The 18,014-nt window shown below is 42.3% G+C and overlaps 2 pseudogenes; one reads left to right on the top strand and one right to left on the bottom strand.

The window, feature by feature from the left end:
• Nucleotides 1–1,206: 1,206 nt before the first annotated feature.
• LOC136402032 (U6 spliceosomal RNA) lies at nucleotides 1,207–1,302 on the bottom strand (annotated as a pseudogene).
• Nucleotides 1,303–9,893: 8,591 nt separating this feature from the next.
• Nucleotides 9,894–10,371, top strand: LOC136397842 (large ribosomal subunit protein uL23 pseudogene; annotated as a pseudogene).
• The last annotated feature ends 7,643 nt before the right edge of the window (nucleotides 10,372–18,014 follow it).

Genomic DNA, 18,014 nt, shown 5'->3' with positions numbered 1-18,014 from the left:
AGCTATTACGGCAAAATATATATAATATATTTAAAAAAATTTGTTTTTAATCTAGCTGTCTTTTGACTATCAATTCCACTTGTAGCATTTATCTTTAAAACAAAATAAAACAAACAATAAAACCCCCCACACATCTCAAAGTTACATGTACAGAGAAATATAGGAGATTGTTTCTTATAGTTGGTAAATGTCCATCAGAAGGAGCCAGATTAATTGTGATAACGGCCTTATAAGAAGAGTCCATGTGAGCTGTTAAGGAATGAGCCAGACATTCATGCTGGCAGCCAATGATGGCCACTGTATCTGCATATATGCTAATAACACCTGTATTGATTATTCTCATTTTAATCCGAATGCATGCTTAAAATTTAAGCACAGATAAAAATGGGTAATATATATATATATATTTAGACATCAAGATATGGTTACCCTTGGTGTAGGTGATCATTATAAGGTTTGGGGGTTGGCACATTCTGTTTCTCCATCTGGGAGTTGGTCATAGGATATATGTATTCACCTTTGAAAAGTTATTGAGCTATACACTCATGATATGTCGACTTTCAAATATAGATATGAATATAGATATAGATTATACTTTAATAAAGATATTTTAAAATTCAAGCACAGGCCCTGGCCGGTTAGAGCTTCGTCCCAAAGCACCAATGTTGCAGGTTCCATCCCAGGTCAGGGCACACATGGGGAAGCAACCAGTGAATGCACAACCAAGTGGAACAACAAATGAATGCTTCTCTCTCTTTCTCTCTATTCCTTCCTCCTTCTCCCTAAAATCAATCAATAAAATAAGATTCAAGTACAGAACAGTACAGAAATATGTAAAATCAGTATTTAAGAGTTTCTTGCTCGTCCATATTTTTTCTGCATATACTTTTTAAAACAGAAAATTGCAATCTTATGATATATAATATATAATATATAAGATATATAATAAAAGATTGAATCATAATATGGTCTGTGAATTTAACTTTTTCTAAAAATATATCAAGGTCTGTGGACATAGTTGTTTGTATATGTGCAGAAGGAAGTCAGAAAAAATATACTCCGAGTTGTTAATGGCAGTTACTCTAGAGAACTTTCATTTCTGAGCTGTTCATTTTGGTGTTGTATAAATTTTTTACAACCATCATGTATTAGTTTTGCAATTGTAGAAAAAAACAAAAAAAATTTTTTTTCAAAGAAATAGCCTCTTTTATTTTTTATTTTATTTTAAAATATGCAACTCACAGGGGCCATGCTAATCTTCTCTTTATCATTCCCATTTTAGTATGTGTTGCCAGAGGGAGCACGAAATAGCCTCCTTCTAAAGAGGCTCTCTCTGGTCATTGTACTACTAAAAAATTGGAATCAGCTTAAATATCCATCAATGAGATTTAAACTTTATGGACATGGGCATCATCGTGGCGCATGCTGGCGTGGCCAGACAGCAGGGCCTACCTAACTCTACAGCTGTCTGAGCTTGGGCAAGCTAGTAACCCACGTGAGTCTCGGTTCTCCCCACCGAAATAGGAGTACCAGTAACATCTCTCCGTATTGCAGTGGGTCTTGAATGATTATAGATAGAAAGGTCTGGCAGCAGGACTGGTCTTCTCCCCTCCCTTCCTCTCTAAGGGTAGAGAATTCTGGGCAGCAGCCTGCAGCTGTGGCGCCCAGCAGGGCAGCTTTCAAAGGAAGAAGGGGGCTCCTTCCTTTCATCCTTACTCATCCCCACCCCACCCCAGCAGCTTGTGTCTCTACCTGTAGGAAGTGGGCAATTTGTTTTCAGAAAGTGAACCCTAGCCCTGTGTGGGCTGCAAAGCTGATCTGAATCTACCACCCAGTCAAAGGGAAAGAGAGAAAGAGCCCCGTCTTCACAGGCCTTTCCAGGTGAAAGAGACTGCCTCTGTCACTTCTTGGGAAACCTCCTCAGATGCGTCACTTTTCAGTGACCATGAGTCACTGGCTCCTCCTGGCTACATAACTCAGTGTACTGACTCAAACAGACGGAAACTGCATTCCCCAATACCATGTCAGTTGGGGATTGACAGAAATATGAGTGGCAGTAAGCGCAGGCGTGCTGAGAAGGTACTTTTGTAATCCCGCCCCAGTATCATCGGCTATCTAGGATTCAATGTTTTTTTATTAAATTACTGACTTTTACATGCAAGTACCCATTTTAGAGCTTGGCTTTAGCTTCTGAACTTGAATGGAAACCACCCACATTTCTTTTCTATTTTATAGGTGAAAGGAGAGGACATAGTGAGGCAGAATCCCACATGCGCCCCACTGGGATCCACCCAACAACCTGTCTGGGGCCGATGCGTGAATCACCTGAGCTATCCTCAGTGCCTGGGGCTAATGCTTTAACCAGGGGTCCCCAAACTTTTTACACAGGGGGCCAGTTCACTGTCCCTCAGACCGTTGGAGGGCCGGACTATAAAAAAACTATGAACAAATCCCTATGCACACTGCACATATCTTATTTTAAAGTAAAAAAACAAAACGGGAACAAATACAATATTTAAAATAAAGAACAAGTAAATTTAAATCAACAAACTGACCAGTATTTCAATGGGAACTATGGGCCTGCTTTTGGCTAATGAGATGGTCAATGTCCAGTTCCATATTTGTCACTGCTAGCCGTAACAAGTGATATGATGCACTTCTGGAGCTGTGACGCATGCGTCCCGCGTCACCGGAAGTAGTACTGTACATGAGCGATGCTGCGCTTTGCAGTGCCACCACATACAGTACTCCAGGATGCATCCTGTGCTCCTCTCATTAACCACCAATGAAAGAGGTGCCCCTTCCGGAAGTGTGGCAGGGGCCGGATAAATGGCCTCAGGGGGCCGCATGTAGCCCCAGGGCTGTAGTTTGGGTACCCCTGGCTTAAACCAATGGAGCCACTGGCTGTGGGAAGGGAAAGAGGGAGAGACGTGAGAGAGGGAGGGGAAGAGAAGCAGATGGTCACTTCTCTTATGTGCCCTGACCAGGAATCGAACCTGGGATGTCCATACACTGGGCCGATGCTCTATCCACTAAGCCAACCAGCCAGGGCCTACACTTTTTTCATATATTTATCATTGCGGATAGTCTCCCATTCTGTCATTTATGAGTGAACAATCCACCCTGCCCCTCCCTCTGCAGTTAGTGCTCCTATTCCTTGGGCTTCTTGCTACCAGTTGAAATATAATTATTTAGGGCACCTTCTGTGTGCCCAGCCTACCTTGTGCCAGGACTGGGTTGGCCAGGGTAGATGCAGCTTCCAGGGCTCACTTCTTGCTCATCACACTTAGCAAAGAGGCTTCTAGGCTTCATTCCCCTCCTTACTCGCCAGTTTCTCAACTCCTGGGGAGACCAAGGGCCAGGGGTGAGGGGGCTGTCTTACCACCTGTACAAATGGTCAGCACTCCCAGAATCTAAATAAGTGAATAAATAAGGGATCAGGAGGTTCCTCTAGGAGGTTTGCAGGCTCCCGTTGTCATCGAGCTGGGAGTACTACCCTCCTCAGTGCCCCTCTTAGTGCCCTCCCCACTGGCATCCTGACCCAGCCTCTCCGGGCTCCTCCAGGTTGTGAGGACTTGAATTCCCCACACTTTTGAATGTTTATTCTGCCAAGTACAGTCAACAAATACCTTGGAGAACACAAGCTCAACCAATTAGATATTATTAATTGAGCACATATTGTGTTCTTGGAACTAACACGTGAACATATGCAGACATTGTCTCTAATCCCATGGGTTTACATCACCTTGGAGGGCATAGACATGAGACTAGCACTTGTGTGACCCTGAGAGTGCCCTCGGCACCTCACTTGCCCACCCTGGTGCCCGCCAGTCACAGACAGATGATAAATAAAAGAATAAGTGAATATCCAGATAATGTTTCACAATCTGAAGGCATGAGCTGCCTCCTCAAAAAAAGTTGTGTTCTGCTGATAGAAGCGTTTGCAGCCTCTCACAGGAGATTCTGTGGAGGTCTCTGTGGTTGGGTGGACACAAAGTTAGGAGGGGAAGATTGAAGTGTTGGCGGGGAGACGGAGGCCCACCTTCCCCAACACGCCCCCCCTCCTCGCTGCCCCTTCAGCATCCTGTGGGCCGAAAGCTGGCTGCTTGGCAAGACTTGCTGGCTGGGTAATGCCAGGCCAAGCAAAAGGGAGGCCAGGACTCCTGTCCCTCCATCCTCACCCAACTCCAGGCCTCAGCCACGCCTGGGTGGGGGGGCTGGGGAGCGAAGAGAAATGGCAGACTCAGCCAGCACAAAACACGGGACTGGCTGGAGATCACCAAGCTTCAGGGCAGGGCAGGACAAGGTGGACTTTGAGTTGTCCCTCATGCCCCATCGTCTTCCCTACAGCCATGAGGCTGCTCTGGTGTCAGGAAGGGGAAGAAGAGTGAATTCTACAAGAGAAACAGTCTTCTGTGGAGGTCTTTTCCTGGGTCTCACTCCAAGCCCACCTGCCCAGAAATGGATCACATCTCTGGCAGCCAGCCCTGTGATGTGTGTGTTGGGCGGTGGGGGTGGGGGGATGGAGGTGAGAAGAAAGTTGTGCTGGGGTTCAGATGGAAGCCAGTCCTTGCTCTGATTAATGGTTTCTCACATCATCTGCTCTCAAGACTCTGCCAGCCTTCCCAGTACACAGGGAGCTTATCAGTGGAATGAAAAATAGTACTATTGCGATTTTATCTATGTCATTTCAGACTGTGCGCCTGTGTGTGTGCCATGTCAGGTGGGAGCTGGGACGTTTGCCTTGTAAACCACTCCTGATTATTGTGACATACAAGGTCTTTGAATGGACTGCTTGTCCATTAACCCTAGTTGAACCTGGTTAGACGCTGCTGATGTTAATTCAAAATCATTCACCCTTTTCCCTGCCCTTCTTTTGTATGCAAACTAAATTAAGACCTTTGAGTGTGTCTGCATATGGTAGAGAAGAAGGTTGATTCACGTGTTCTCACTGTCTTAACCATGGTCTCTACACCAAAATTTCATCTTCATAGAATGCGTTGTGACTTGGTCAAGATTAAGAATACATTTTCCAGAAAGTGGAAAAATTTCACTTACACAGAAATGTCACGGGGTAGGTGAAAAATGTGAAGAAATGATCCTTTTCACCACTGAAGAGGATATGGACAAGGGCAGCCATGGGGGTTGCTGCCGATGTTATGAGACAACCTTCTGGAAAGCAGTTGGCAACCTCTAGCAACATCAAAAGTATATTGCGTATTCTAGCTTAGCACTCCTGGAGACTGTCTCCTAGAAAGCAAAAGCATTGTTACATAAGAATAAATAAAAAAGGATGACTATTTCAATTCCATATTATTTGGGCAAAACAAAAAGTAGAAACAACCCCCAGCCTAACATATCAACACTCTAACATATCAACACCCTAACACAGTGGTTCTCAAACTTTTTGAAGTCAAGGCACACTTAAAATCCTACAAATAATTATAGGCACACTATATCAAATTTTTGAGAAATATGTTATAATAATTAAGTCAAATATTAAAGAAAAAAATATAAAGTCCAAGCATTCTTTTATGGTAATTAAATGAAATAAATATGTCAAATTAAATTTATTCTGACATTAAAAAATATTTTTATGTTACATTTTTTGAGTTATGCTTTTTAGAATTCATAAAAAAGAGGGGTTAAAAAATTTTAAAAAGACAAAAAAGTTATTTATATATATATATATATATATATATATATATATATATATATATATAAATATATATAGATACATTCTTAGTAAGATTTAGTAAATTTGGCAGGTCCCAGCGCGAGTGTGTTAAGTATTTCATTCTTGTGTTTATGAGAAACATGAGCCTGATGTGTCCTAATGATTTCTTCAAGTTTGGGCATCTATTTGAAAGGCAAACTCTCATTTCTTCATCAATACATTGAAGAATTCATCTCTTTTTACTCTTATTCATATTGAGTGCAGAAAACCCCCAGCATACATATCATTTTAACTTTACACCAAACGAAGGATAGAAGAAACTTGCCTCCAGTCTTTCTGGGGAACATGGCAGGTAGTGTAAACAATCCAGCACCACAGCTTAACAGCCTTTTGCAACCTAATCAGACAAGTGAGGTGGGGGGGTTGGGCAGACTGTCAGCTTACAGCCAATTCCCCACACCTCTGTCCCCCAAAAATCTAAACTCCAAAAACCCTGTTGGTTTTTTGGTCCCCAACAGGCACACATTTCTCTGGAATACCATAGGGCAGAGCTGGAAATCTTCTAGGGTGCACCAGTGCACCCCGGCACACACTTTGAGAACCACTGCCCTAACATATCACCAGCCATCAAAAGAATGACTAAAAGGAATGATGTGGTGAGATTGCCAGGAATGTTTAGGGAGGAAGAGTAGGATGCCAGAAGGTATTTAAAATGTGATTCTATTTTTGTAAAGCAAATCTTCACTGGCAGAAAATCCTACACATGTCTATAGCTGAGCGTACAGGCAAATACCACAGTAGAACACTCACCTGACTGCCAGCATTGGGCATGAATGTTAAAAAGTAGAAGTTCTCCTGGGAAAAAAAATTAGTTTCACTTAAGTAAGGAGTGATCAAAACAAAAGTATTCCTCCTTTTATTCTGATTGATTGTTAAAACTCAATTTTACAATACATCAGAAAGCACCTAAGAATCAATATAATTAGGGAATATAGTTGATAATATTGTAGTAACTATGTATGGTACCAGGTGGGTACTGGAAATATTTGGGGGAACACTTTGTAAAGTATGTTGTACACCTGAAACTATACCAAATAATATTGAATGTATACTGTAATTAAAAATAAATTTTAAAAAATTTAAATCAATATATTTATTTATTCTTGCGCTGCCTAGTTCTGAATGGGATCTGGGTAGCTTACCAAACTTACACGCAAAGGGAACTTTAAATAAGGGCAAACACACCATGGAAGAGGTGGTGGTGTCGTAATGGCACACCACATATCAGTGTCCAACATTCACCTCCCACTCGAGCCACTTCATTTGGGATGACATGGTGTTACTGTGCCTTTCATCTTATTTTACATATCTCCTCTTACTTTCTATTCTTAGTTTTTCATCACTCAAGGTAATTTATCTCCTCCTCTATATCTGCCTGCACTTACAATTCACCACCCCAGTATCCTCTGCCGCTCTGGCTGAAGGTTCGTGGTGTGAATGAATATCCAGGTTGTCCAGAGGTACAGTTAGATCAGAGGACACCATTTCCACCCACTTATGTTTTTGTTTCATAAATGTATAACTTGCTATTACAGTAGCTCAACTTATTAGTAGTACAGTATTTACGTTTAAAATGGTGGCATTTTAAGCATAGATCCAATGGAAGTTACTGATTTACTGAGGCGTGACTCTATGGATCTTTTGATTTGGTTTTGTTTTTTCTCTAAAAACTTGAGAAAAATACCACCTTCACCTCCCACAATCTCTTTGCTTTCAATTTCTCATCAGGGTCCCAGAACTTGGGTGACTGCTCAGTGTCAGAGTCCCTGAGGCAAACCTTCAGTTTCTGCGGGGACCTCTGCAGGAGGGGTTTTCCCTCAAGCTTTCCCCACCAGTATCATTACTGGTCGGTCATGCTCTGCATTCTGGATTCCTGCTTCCCCGCCGTGACATTCTGTTTTCCATCCTTAGGGCCCAGTGAGAGAAACATTGCTGAGATGAATGAATGTGTCTCACCCATCTTTTTAGAATCAAGAAAGTTTTCTTTCTCAAAAGCAAGAGCCTCTCCCTCCCACGAGATTGTCAGCTACTGGATACATACTGGTCAATTTAGAATGACTGATTCCAATGTTTAAAATAGTGGGATATAAAATAGACCCCAGTAGCATAGATGGATTACACGATACAAGCGGCATTCACACCATGGGGAAAGAATGGATTATATAAATAAAGGGTGCAGAGACAAATTAAGGTTTAGTCACTTACAATTTTACATCAAAAGAAATTCCAAGTGGTTTACATAAATAAATGTTTTTAAAATATACTGAAAGAGAGAAACCAGAAGGTCAGTAATTTAACAAATAATAAATTCTAATAAAAAGTAAATACAGCCTGACCAGGAGGTGGCAGAGTTGATAGAGCATTGGACTGGGACACGGAAGACCCAGGTTCAAAACCGCAAGGTCACCGGCTTGAGCGGGGGCTCACCAGCTTGAGCACGGGGTCACTGGATTGAGTGTGGAATTATAGACATAACCCCATGGCCACTGGCTTGAGCCCAAGGTCACTGGTTTGAGCAAGGGGTCACTCACTCTGCTGTGGTCCCCCAGTCAAGGCACATATGAGAAAATAATCAATGAACATCTAAGGTATAGCAACAAAGAATTGATGCTTTTCATCTCTCTCCCTTCCTGTCTGTCTGTCCCTATCTGTCCCTCTCTCTGATTCTCTCTGTCTCTGTCAAAAAAAAAAGAAAGTAAATACAAATATTGTAATAACTATGTACTGTGCTAGGTGGGACTAGAAATATTAAGAGGAACACTTTATAAAGTATATGATTGTCTAACTGCTATGCTGTACACCTGAAACTAATACAAAATAATATTGAGTGTAAATTGTAATTAAAAAAACACTTTTTAAATTAAATATAAACTTGTATCTAATATGTATAGATTTGAGCTGTTTAAACAACAAACAGCCCTGGCCGGTTGGCTCAGTGGTAGAGCGTCGGCCTGGCGTGCAGAAGTCCTGGGTTCGATTCCCGGCCAGCGCACACAGGAGAAGTGCCCATCTGCTTCTCCACCCCGCCCCCTCTCCTTCCTCTCTGTCTCTCTCTTCCCCTCCTGCAGCCAAGGCTCCATTGGAGCAAAGATGGCCCGGGCGCTGGGGATGGCTCCGTGGCCTCTGCCTCATGCGCTAGAGTGGCTCTGGTCGCAACAGAGCAACGCCCAAGATGGGCAGAGCATCGCCCCCTGGTGGGCGTGCCGGGTGGATCCCGGTCAGGCGCATGCGGGAGTCTGTATGACTGCCTCCCCATTTCCAGCTTCAGAAAAATACACACACAAAAAAAAGTAATGCATTTTACTGAATTTTACCAGAATATAATACTTCAGATAGATTATATTCTGGTAAAATTCAGTAATGAGAGTGCCCATTTGTATGCCATTGCTGGGAGTGCAGACTGGTACCACCATTGTCAAGAGCAATTTGGTAATGTGTATTAAGAACCTTAAAGTTGTGTGTATTTCTTTGATTCAGCAATTCCACTTCTACAAACTTATCATGAAAAGGTCATTATGTTTATGCACAGGATTATTAATAGCAAAGACATGCATCACATTATTGTGAGCACACAGAGAATTAACTAAAAGCCACCAATGAAATAAATGATAATCCATCCATAATTTATAATGGGAGCCATTAACATAAAGCCATGCAAGATGCTTCATAACTGGAAAAATAATCACAATGTATTTTTAAGTTTAAAAATCAGGTTATAAAACATCAGATGTTATATGAACTCAATCTTGGAGGAGGGGGAATTATCTGTGTGTAAGAAACATGCATTAGAAAAAACAGTCTGAAAGATATATACCAAAATGTTAACTCTGATTATCAAGGGTAGGGGGAGGTGGCAGGTCACAGGTAATTTTTACCTTCATATTAATCATGCTATTTCTATCTCTGTGTTACATTTATAGCCAGGAAAACAATAAAGCAAGTTCAATTTTGAAAAAATATACGACTGTAGGCAAATGTAGGTTTATAGTTGTTCATATGGAGAAAGTCATACAGGTTATGATTACAGTAAAAAAGAATACACTCTGTGTCTCATGTACTCACATCTGTAAGCTAACTTTTTCCCACCTCTGTATATGGGGGAAATGTTTAATGACAAGAAAAGTTATTGTTTAAAAACATAAAATATTGTCTTTGCATGAAGATGGCGCCAAAAGCGAAGAAGGAAGCCCCTGCCCCTCCCAAAGCCAAAGCCAAAGCCAAAGCCAAAGCAAAGGCTTTGAAGGCAAAGAAAGCAGTGCTGAAAGGCATCCACAGCCACAAAAAAAAGATCTGCACATCACCCACCTTTTCACAGACGAAGACACTGTGGCTTTGAAGGCAGACTAAATATTCTCGGAAGAACACCCCAGGAGAAACAGGCTTGACCACTGTTCCATCAAGGTCCTCTGACTGCCGGGTCAGCCATGAAGACAAAAGACAAGAGTACACCTGTGTTCATTGTGAATGTCAAGATCAACAAGCACCAGATCAAACAGGCTGTGAAGATGCTCTATGACATTGGTGTGGCCAAGGTTAACACCCTGCTCTGACCTGATGAAGAGAAGAAGGCATGTGTTCGACTGGCTCCTGACTATGATGCTTTGTATGTTGCCAACAAAATTGGGATCGTCTAAGCTGAGTCCAGCTGGCTAATTATAAATATAATAGTTTTGCATACATATATATAATGTTATTAGGTCCTGGCCGGGTAGCTCAGTTGGTTAGAGCACTGACCCAATCTACAAGGTTGCAGGTTCCATTTGGTCAGGACACACGCAAGAGTCAATCAATGAAAACATTAATAAGTGAAACGACAAATCAATGTTTCTTTCTTTCTCTCTTCTTCTCTCTCTAAAATATCAGTCAATAAATTTTAAAAATTAAATATAAAATATTATTAGAGCAACCTCATTTTTAAGAGTAAAAGAATCTGGAAGGTAGCCTGACCTGTGGTGGTGCAGTGGGTAAAAGCATTGACCTGGAACACTGAGGTCGCTGGTTCGAAACCCCAGGCTTGCCTGGTTAAGGCACATATGGGAGTTGATGCTTCCTGCTCCTCCCTCTGTTCCTTCTATCTCCTCTCTCTGTGTCTCCTCTCTCTAAAAAAATGAATAAATAAAATGTAAAAAATAAATAGTAAAAAAAAAAAAAAGAATCTGGAAGGTAGCAGAACAGAGGTTGCCAGTTTTATCTTTGGGAATAGAACTATACGAATATTTTCTCCTTTTTGCCTTGCTTATCCTAGAATTTCTCTAAAAATAAGCAAAATTGTGATTTAAAAATAATGTTTTTAGGGCTGTAACTATTTAAAACATACTTAAACAGAACTTCACTTTTACACTTTGGCTCCAAATATCACACTCACCACTGCCCTGAGGTTTTTTTTCACTCTTCTCTGTGCCCAGGGTCATTCAAAAGTCACCTTACCTTCAAAAGTGGGTTCAGCTATAGCACTTCCTGTAGCTGCGAATCTCTCTGGAGAGGAAAAAATAATCATCATCAAGCAACAAACAATAAAAATAAAATTTTAAATTCCAAAATATAAATGAGATTATCTACATTATACATTTCTTTTTAAAAGTTGTCATCAGTCTGACCACACCCATATACACAGAAACACACATTTCTACTTGTTTTCGAAGAAAAGTTGACCACATGCAATCTCACTAAAAGTTTAAAAAGACCAGATGATCTGATCTTCACACTATTTATTGACATTCGTTCTCACTTCCCAGCCATCATCTATATTTACTAAGCACCTGTGATGTGCTTGGTACCATACTGTTTTACCTGTATTCTCAGCTAACCCCTTATGCATGTATGCACTCTTGCAACTTTACACACAGTTGTAAAGTTGCAACTTTACACACAGTTGTAAAGTTGCAAGTCACCAGGCTAGAGAGTAAATGGTGAAGATAGCCTTTTACCCAAATACAACCACTCAACGATGCCTAGTGAGATGTCCTATTCCTCTACCCTGACCCACGGGGACAAGAGCAGGAACTATTTAATCTAAAGTCTTGCACAATTTTACCTAATCTTGTCACTATATGAAGTTCCAGAGTTCATGATCCCTGCATATAAGCCATTCCTATGGGCTCTTTCTCTACTCTACTTATGGCTAAAGCAGCAGCAAACTGAAACTAAAATTCAAAACTCTTTGTGACCAGTAAAATCTGATCCTTTAGAGTTACAGGCATCAATATTGGGAAAGGAATTTAAAGTCTATCTAATTCAGCTTCCAAAGTAATACTTGCATAGTCTTTATGATAACCCTGCCACGTGCTTGTCCACCCTGCATTTAAACACCTCCTGTGACATGGAACTCACATTCTCTGGGAAACCCACTTCACATTTAACTAGTTCTACCAGGAAGTGTTTTTCTCAGAGGAAGCCTATGCAAGCTTCCAAGAACTCCACAAAAGCAAGACTATTCAATGACTTATGCTTGCCTGCAGATTCAAATCACCAAAATGACCTTTATGATGCCACAGAATTCACAGTGGTGTTCATGTGTGACTTTTCCTTTCCTTTCCTTTCTTTCCTTTCCTTTCCTCCTTCCCTTTCCTTTCCTTTCCTTTCCTTTCCTTTCCTTTCCTTTCCTTTCCTTTCCTTTCCTTTCCTGTGAGAGACAGGGAGGCAGAAAGACAGACTCGTGCATGCGCCCCGACCGGAATCCGCCTGGCAAGCCCATCTGGGGCTGATGTTCTGCCCATCTGGGGCCACTGCTCCATTGCTCAGCAACCAAGCAAGCTATGTTAGTGCCTGAGGTGAGGCCATGGAGCCATCCTCAGTGCCCGGGGCCAACTTGCTGGAACCATTAGAGACATGGCTGTGAAAGGAGAAGAGAGGGAGAGAGAGAGAGAGAGAGAGAGAAGGAGTGGAGAAGCAGATGGGTGCTTCTCCTGTGTGCCCTGACTTGGAATTGAACCCAGTATTTCTACATACACGCCAGGCCATGCTCTACCACTAAGCTAGCTGGCTAGGGCCATGTGACCATTTCTATAGCCAGTTCCCAATGTGCCAGCTGACACTCCACACTTTCTAGCTCACTCAAGGTAGACAATGATGCTATATTTTATAGGAATAATCTTGAACCCGCTCTCCCTTCATTAAAGAAGTGTTTTTAATTGCCACATTTCATACCCAAGCAGAGACCCATACAGAGAAGGTTAAGAAGGTGAGTTCTTTCCACATGACAGGACTCAGGCAATGAACCTACTTCCAGCACAGTGTGTTGGTGCTCCCCTGGCCCAGAACCACTCTAGCTTTCAGCGGTATCATTATGAGTTAGTTCATCAGTGGTTCTTGTTTCTTACTCATTTACAAACTCATGTCACAGATTCTCAGAATATTCCATTGTTTGCAAGAAACTCACCTTTTAGAGTTACTCTTTGTTTTGGTTTATTGGGAGGAGCACATTGGCTTTAGGACTCCATCACCCTGATACACAACTGGAGAGGTGTCCTGGGCTAATGAGAGGGCAGGTGTGACCTCCTCTTAACTCCAGTGGCCCAGAAGCAAAGCTCTGACAACAAGTGGCAGAGCTAAGAAGACAACACGGGCCCTTGTGTTGCCGGCACAGCGCTTCCCCACAAGACCACATTTCCTCCCAGGTTTTCAAGGGCACATCTCTTGATAAGATAAATGAGACTTTCTTAAAAACCACCTAAAAACATGAGTGCCTCAGCCTGCTTGGTGTACGAGTTTATCAGAGTTTGGGGGAGCCGTCGGATCTTTTCCTCTAAGAGCTCCAGCCATCGACATCCACATATTCAGGTATGTGTTCTGGCTCCTGACTGATGTGCCTCGTGTCACCTTCTTGAGGACTGGGTCTGTGGCTGCTATCCACGGTGTGTCTTTGGGAGTGGTTGACAGCCACATGCTGAGTCATGCAACCTGGTACAGTCAGGTAATGGCAATAAAAGGCAGGGGTGGTGGCAGGAGGAGAGGAGCGTGGCAAGGAAATGGCCTTTTCTAGGTAGCTCCCACACGTCTGGCTATGGTCTGCTGACCATTCTGACTTGGAGGTGGCAGCCAAGAACAATCACAGTGCTTTCCTTCTCTTTCGTTGCTTCTGCATACATTTTCTGTTGGTTTCTTCCCCGAGGAGTCTGGCTCATGGGCATCAATCCGCCAATAGAAGGATGAACTGTCTGGAGCCCAAGCCCACAGAGCTGGGATCTCTCTCAGAGCCTCAGAACATCCACCTATTGTCAGGCCTTCCCCACCTGGGATGTGCAGGGTGGCATGTGTCAAGGCAGCTGCTCTCTGATTCCAGATCACAGCGACCAAAAGCTAGCCACAAGCTTCTGTCTCTGTGTGCTTGGGGTTTGCTGTGACAGTTACAGACTCTGGGGCTACACTTCAAACAGGGTCGGATGAAAATGTATGGGAATCCCTGCACCCTGAACTTTTTTCTATAGGAAGACTGTTTTCTTAACTAAGGGAATGGCCCAAGGAAGGGTGGGGGACACTTGAGGCAGGTAATTGCCCCCATGAGTTCAGGGTGTCAGGCAGAGCTGCCACCAGCCCGGTCCCACCTGCGCACCTGCCCCTTTTATGTGAGGCTGTTATGTAGGGCAGCCCTTCCCCCTTCAGCAGTACCCTCCTACCCCTACCCACCTGCTTGGGACAAAAGGAACATGTTCATTTAGAAAAGCAGATGCAATGTCATCGGGGTTTGGTCCTGGCCTCCTCAACACATCCACAGCTGTCGAAGGCCCTGTGGAGGGTCAGAACCCACGGCACCCAGAGAAACTGCTCAGACCTTTGAAACCCAGTCTGAAAACCAACCCTCAGGAAATAGCACTCTCAGTATCCTTAGCATTACTTAATGGCATTGTTTATGTGTTTTAGAAATATCAAAAAAAAAACCCTAAGTGATCAATAATAAGAAGGAATTGTAATAAATGTGGTCCATTTACTTGGTCGATGTTATTCAAAGTTAAACAACTGTGATCATGAAGGGTTTGTAAGAGACTCAGAGAATGTGTGTGCAAATAACTAAGCGACAATGGGACATGACATTGCACTTACAGTAAGTACGTCCAGGCCAGGCTTCAGGAAAGAAGCACCGGAAGACTCTCTGCGCTGGGGACAGATGAGAATTCTTTTCATCCGCTGTGGTGGGGCCTGCCCTCTCCACCCTCCTCCACCCACAGGCCTCCCTCCCTCCTCTCCCGCCTGTGGAGCAATGAAAACCCCCTTCCCCAGGACTCGGGGAGGGAATGGCCAGGGAGATGGGGTTAGGCCTTTTCTCTTTTTGTTTGCTCCTTCTTCCAACCACACAGTCCCTGTTTACTCACTGTTCCTCCACCTTGGGCAGCTGGCTTCTCGTCCCCAAGCCTCAGTTTTCACTCTTACAATCTGGAAATAACACTCGCCTCCCTGCTGAGCACCAGAGGCTGAACACACCAGAGAGGCCGTTGGCTGGGCACCCACGATGTCACGTGGGTGCAGAGTGTGCTGGCCTCGGAGCCCAGCACAAGCTACCGGCATTTGCTCTTCATCTAGGCTGTGCCCTTGGCCAAGCCCAGGGCCCTCCCTTCTCCTCGCAGGCTGCCATCTCCATGGACCCCTAACACAGACTCCCCCCCACACTCCCACCAGTGCGTCCACTCAGTGGGCCCCTCTGCCTGGACACCTGCAGGGTTTCTCCGTCCCCACCTCAGGGAACGCTCCCTAGTTCATCCTATGAACATTCAGAATTTCAAGAAGGCCCCACCGAGTTGTCTGTCACCACACCTATCACATTCTGTCCTTTCTTCTTGGTGCTTTTCCCCATTATCATTGTCCCACCACAGCATCAGCCTCGGAATCCACACGTGCTTCTTAGGTCTTGCTTAGTCTTCTGCTAGCACAAAAAATATTACAGAAATGAGCAAATACACATAACATTTAAAATGAAAACAGATCACGGGCTTGGTCCTTGTCCTCAGAGAACCTTCAAGATGGTTGTGGGAAAAGGACGAATGTATGATTCCCCTTATATGAGGCAGTTAAAATAGTCAAGTCACGGAGTCAGAAAGCAGAATGGCTTTCCAGGGGCTGGGGGAAGGGAACCTGGGAGTTAATGTTTCATGGGGATAGAGTTGCTGTTTCGGAGAATGAAAAAGTTCTGCAGATGGAAGATGGTGACTGTTGCACACAACAATGTGAATGTACTTGATGACTAAACTGCACACTTAAAATGGTTTAAGAGGTAAAATTTATGTTGATATATATTTTACCACAGTTCTTTAAAATTCTTAATAATTGTGGAGAAAGATACTGACATATGAGACCAGAGAATTGAGAGACTTATGAATAAGTGGCACCAGCAACAGGGGGCTGGATCGGGCCCCCAAAAGACCAGTTGTGAAGTCCGTCTCTGCCTTGGGGCTGAGCACTGAGCGTCTGTCTCTCCCCCAGGAAGGAAGCAAGTAATTGATAAGTCTTCCATTTGTAAAAGTAATATAACTGCAGTTAACTATATGGAAGAAATTTAGAAACTAAGAAAAAAAAATGCCAGAGAAAAGCATCGTGATGTAGTTTCTTTGAATGTTTTTAAAACACTTTTTTATATAGTTGTAATCATGCTGAATGTATATTTTTCTAAAACATGCCATAGCATTTTTCTTGTTTCTACATAGTTTTCATAATCAGAGCACTTAATAATTTTAATTTTTAAAATTATATTGAAGAGATTATCATAGTTTAAATAATCTTTTATTCTGAACATTTCAATTGCTTCTAACATTTAAAATCTCTATTTATACTGTATTATGCCAAGTTTAAAATAATACCTACTGAAAAAATTTTCCAGGTTGGCATTACTGAGCATATGGGTATGAATATTTTTATACCTTTTAATACTTGATATCAAATTCCAAGCCACCAACATGTGCTCAGTTTTATCCACTTTCATCCATAATAAGTATCACCATTTTTCCTCCTTGATGGGTTATAGATGAGAAATACTTTACAAGTATTGATATGATTTTGTATTAGAAGATTGCTACATTAAAAAAAAGACTATTTTTAGAGCAATGTTAGGTTCACAGGAAAATTGAGAAGAAGGTACAAAGATTTCCCATGTACCCCTGACCCCTCACTTGCAGGTCCCTATTATCAACATCTCCCACCGAGTGTACATACTTATTACAATTCATGAACCTATGCTGACACATCATCATCACTGAAAGACTATAGATTACACAAGGACTCACTTTTTTTTTAAAGACTTAATTTATTGATTTTAAGGATAGAGAAGAGAGAAGGGAGCAAGAAGTGTCAACTCATAGTTGCTTCACTTGAGTTGTTTATTAATTGCTTGTCTTGTGTGCTTTGACCCGGCAAGCCCAGGGTTTCAACCGGCACCCTCAGCATTCCAGGTCGACTGAGCCACAACAGGTCAGGCAAGATTCACTCTTGATATTGTATATTCTGTGGTTTGGACAAATGTGTAATGATATATATCCACCATTATAGTGTCATACAGAGTAGTCTGATTATAATAAAACCCTCTGTGCTCTGCTGCTTCATCTCTCCCTTCCCCTCAACCCCTGACAACCACTGATCTTTTTAGTGTATCCACAGTTTTGCCTTTTTCAGAAGGTCATTTAGCTGGAATCATACAGTATGTAGTCTTTTCAGATTGGCTTTGATCACTTAGTAATATGCATTTGAGATTCCCTTATGTCTTCTCATGGCTTGACAGCTCATTTCTTTCTAGCACTGAATAATATTCCATTGTCTGGGTGTACCACAGTTTATCTATCCGTTCACTTACTGAAGGACATCTTGGTTTCTTCCACTTTAGCAATTATGAATAAAGCTGCTCTAAATATCTGTAGAAATGTAAATTCTCAACTCCTTTGTGTAAATAACAAGGAGTACGATTGCTGGATTGTATGATAAGAATATGTTTAGTTTCATAAAGAAAAAACAGCAAACTGCCTTTCAAAGTGGCTGTATCATTCTGGATTCCCGCCAGCAATGAATGGGAGCTCCTGCTGCTCCACATCCTCCCCAGCATTTGTTATTGTCAGTGTTCTGGATTTTGGCCATTCTAGTAAGTGTGTCATTGTTTTAATTCGCAATTCCCTAATGACATATGATATGGAGCATCATTTCTTATGTTTATTTGCCACCTGTGTATCTTCTTGGTAAAAATATCTAATAAGATTTTTTTAGCCCACTTTTTAATGGGGTTGTTTGTTTTCTTATTGTTGAGTTTTAAGAGTTCTTTGCATATTTTGGATAATAGCTTTTATCAGCTATGTCTTTTGCAAAT

The sequence above is a fragment of the Saccopteryx leptura genome, chromosome 3 (assembly GCF_036850995.1).
Source record: "Saccopteryx leptura isolate mSacLep1 chromosome 3, mSacLep1_pri_phased_curated, whole genome shotgun sequence".
In the NCBI taxonomy this organism is placed as follows: Eukaryota; Metazoa; Chordata; class Mammalia; order Chiroptera; family Emballonuridae; genus Saccopteryx; species Saccopteryx leptura.
This window is presented reverse-complemented; position numbering and strand designations above follow the sequence as displayed.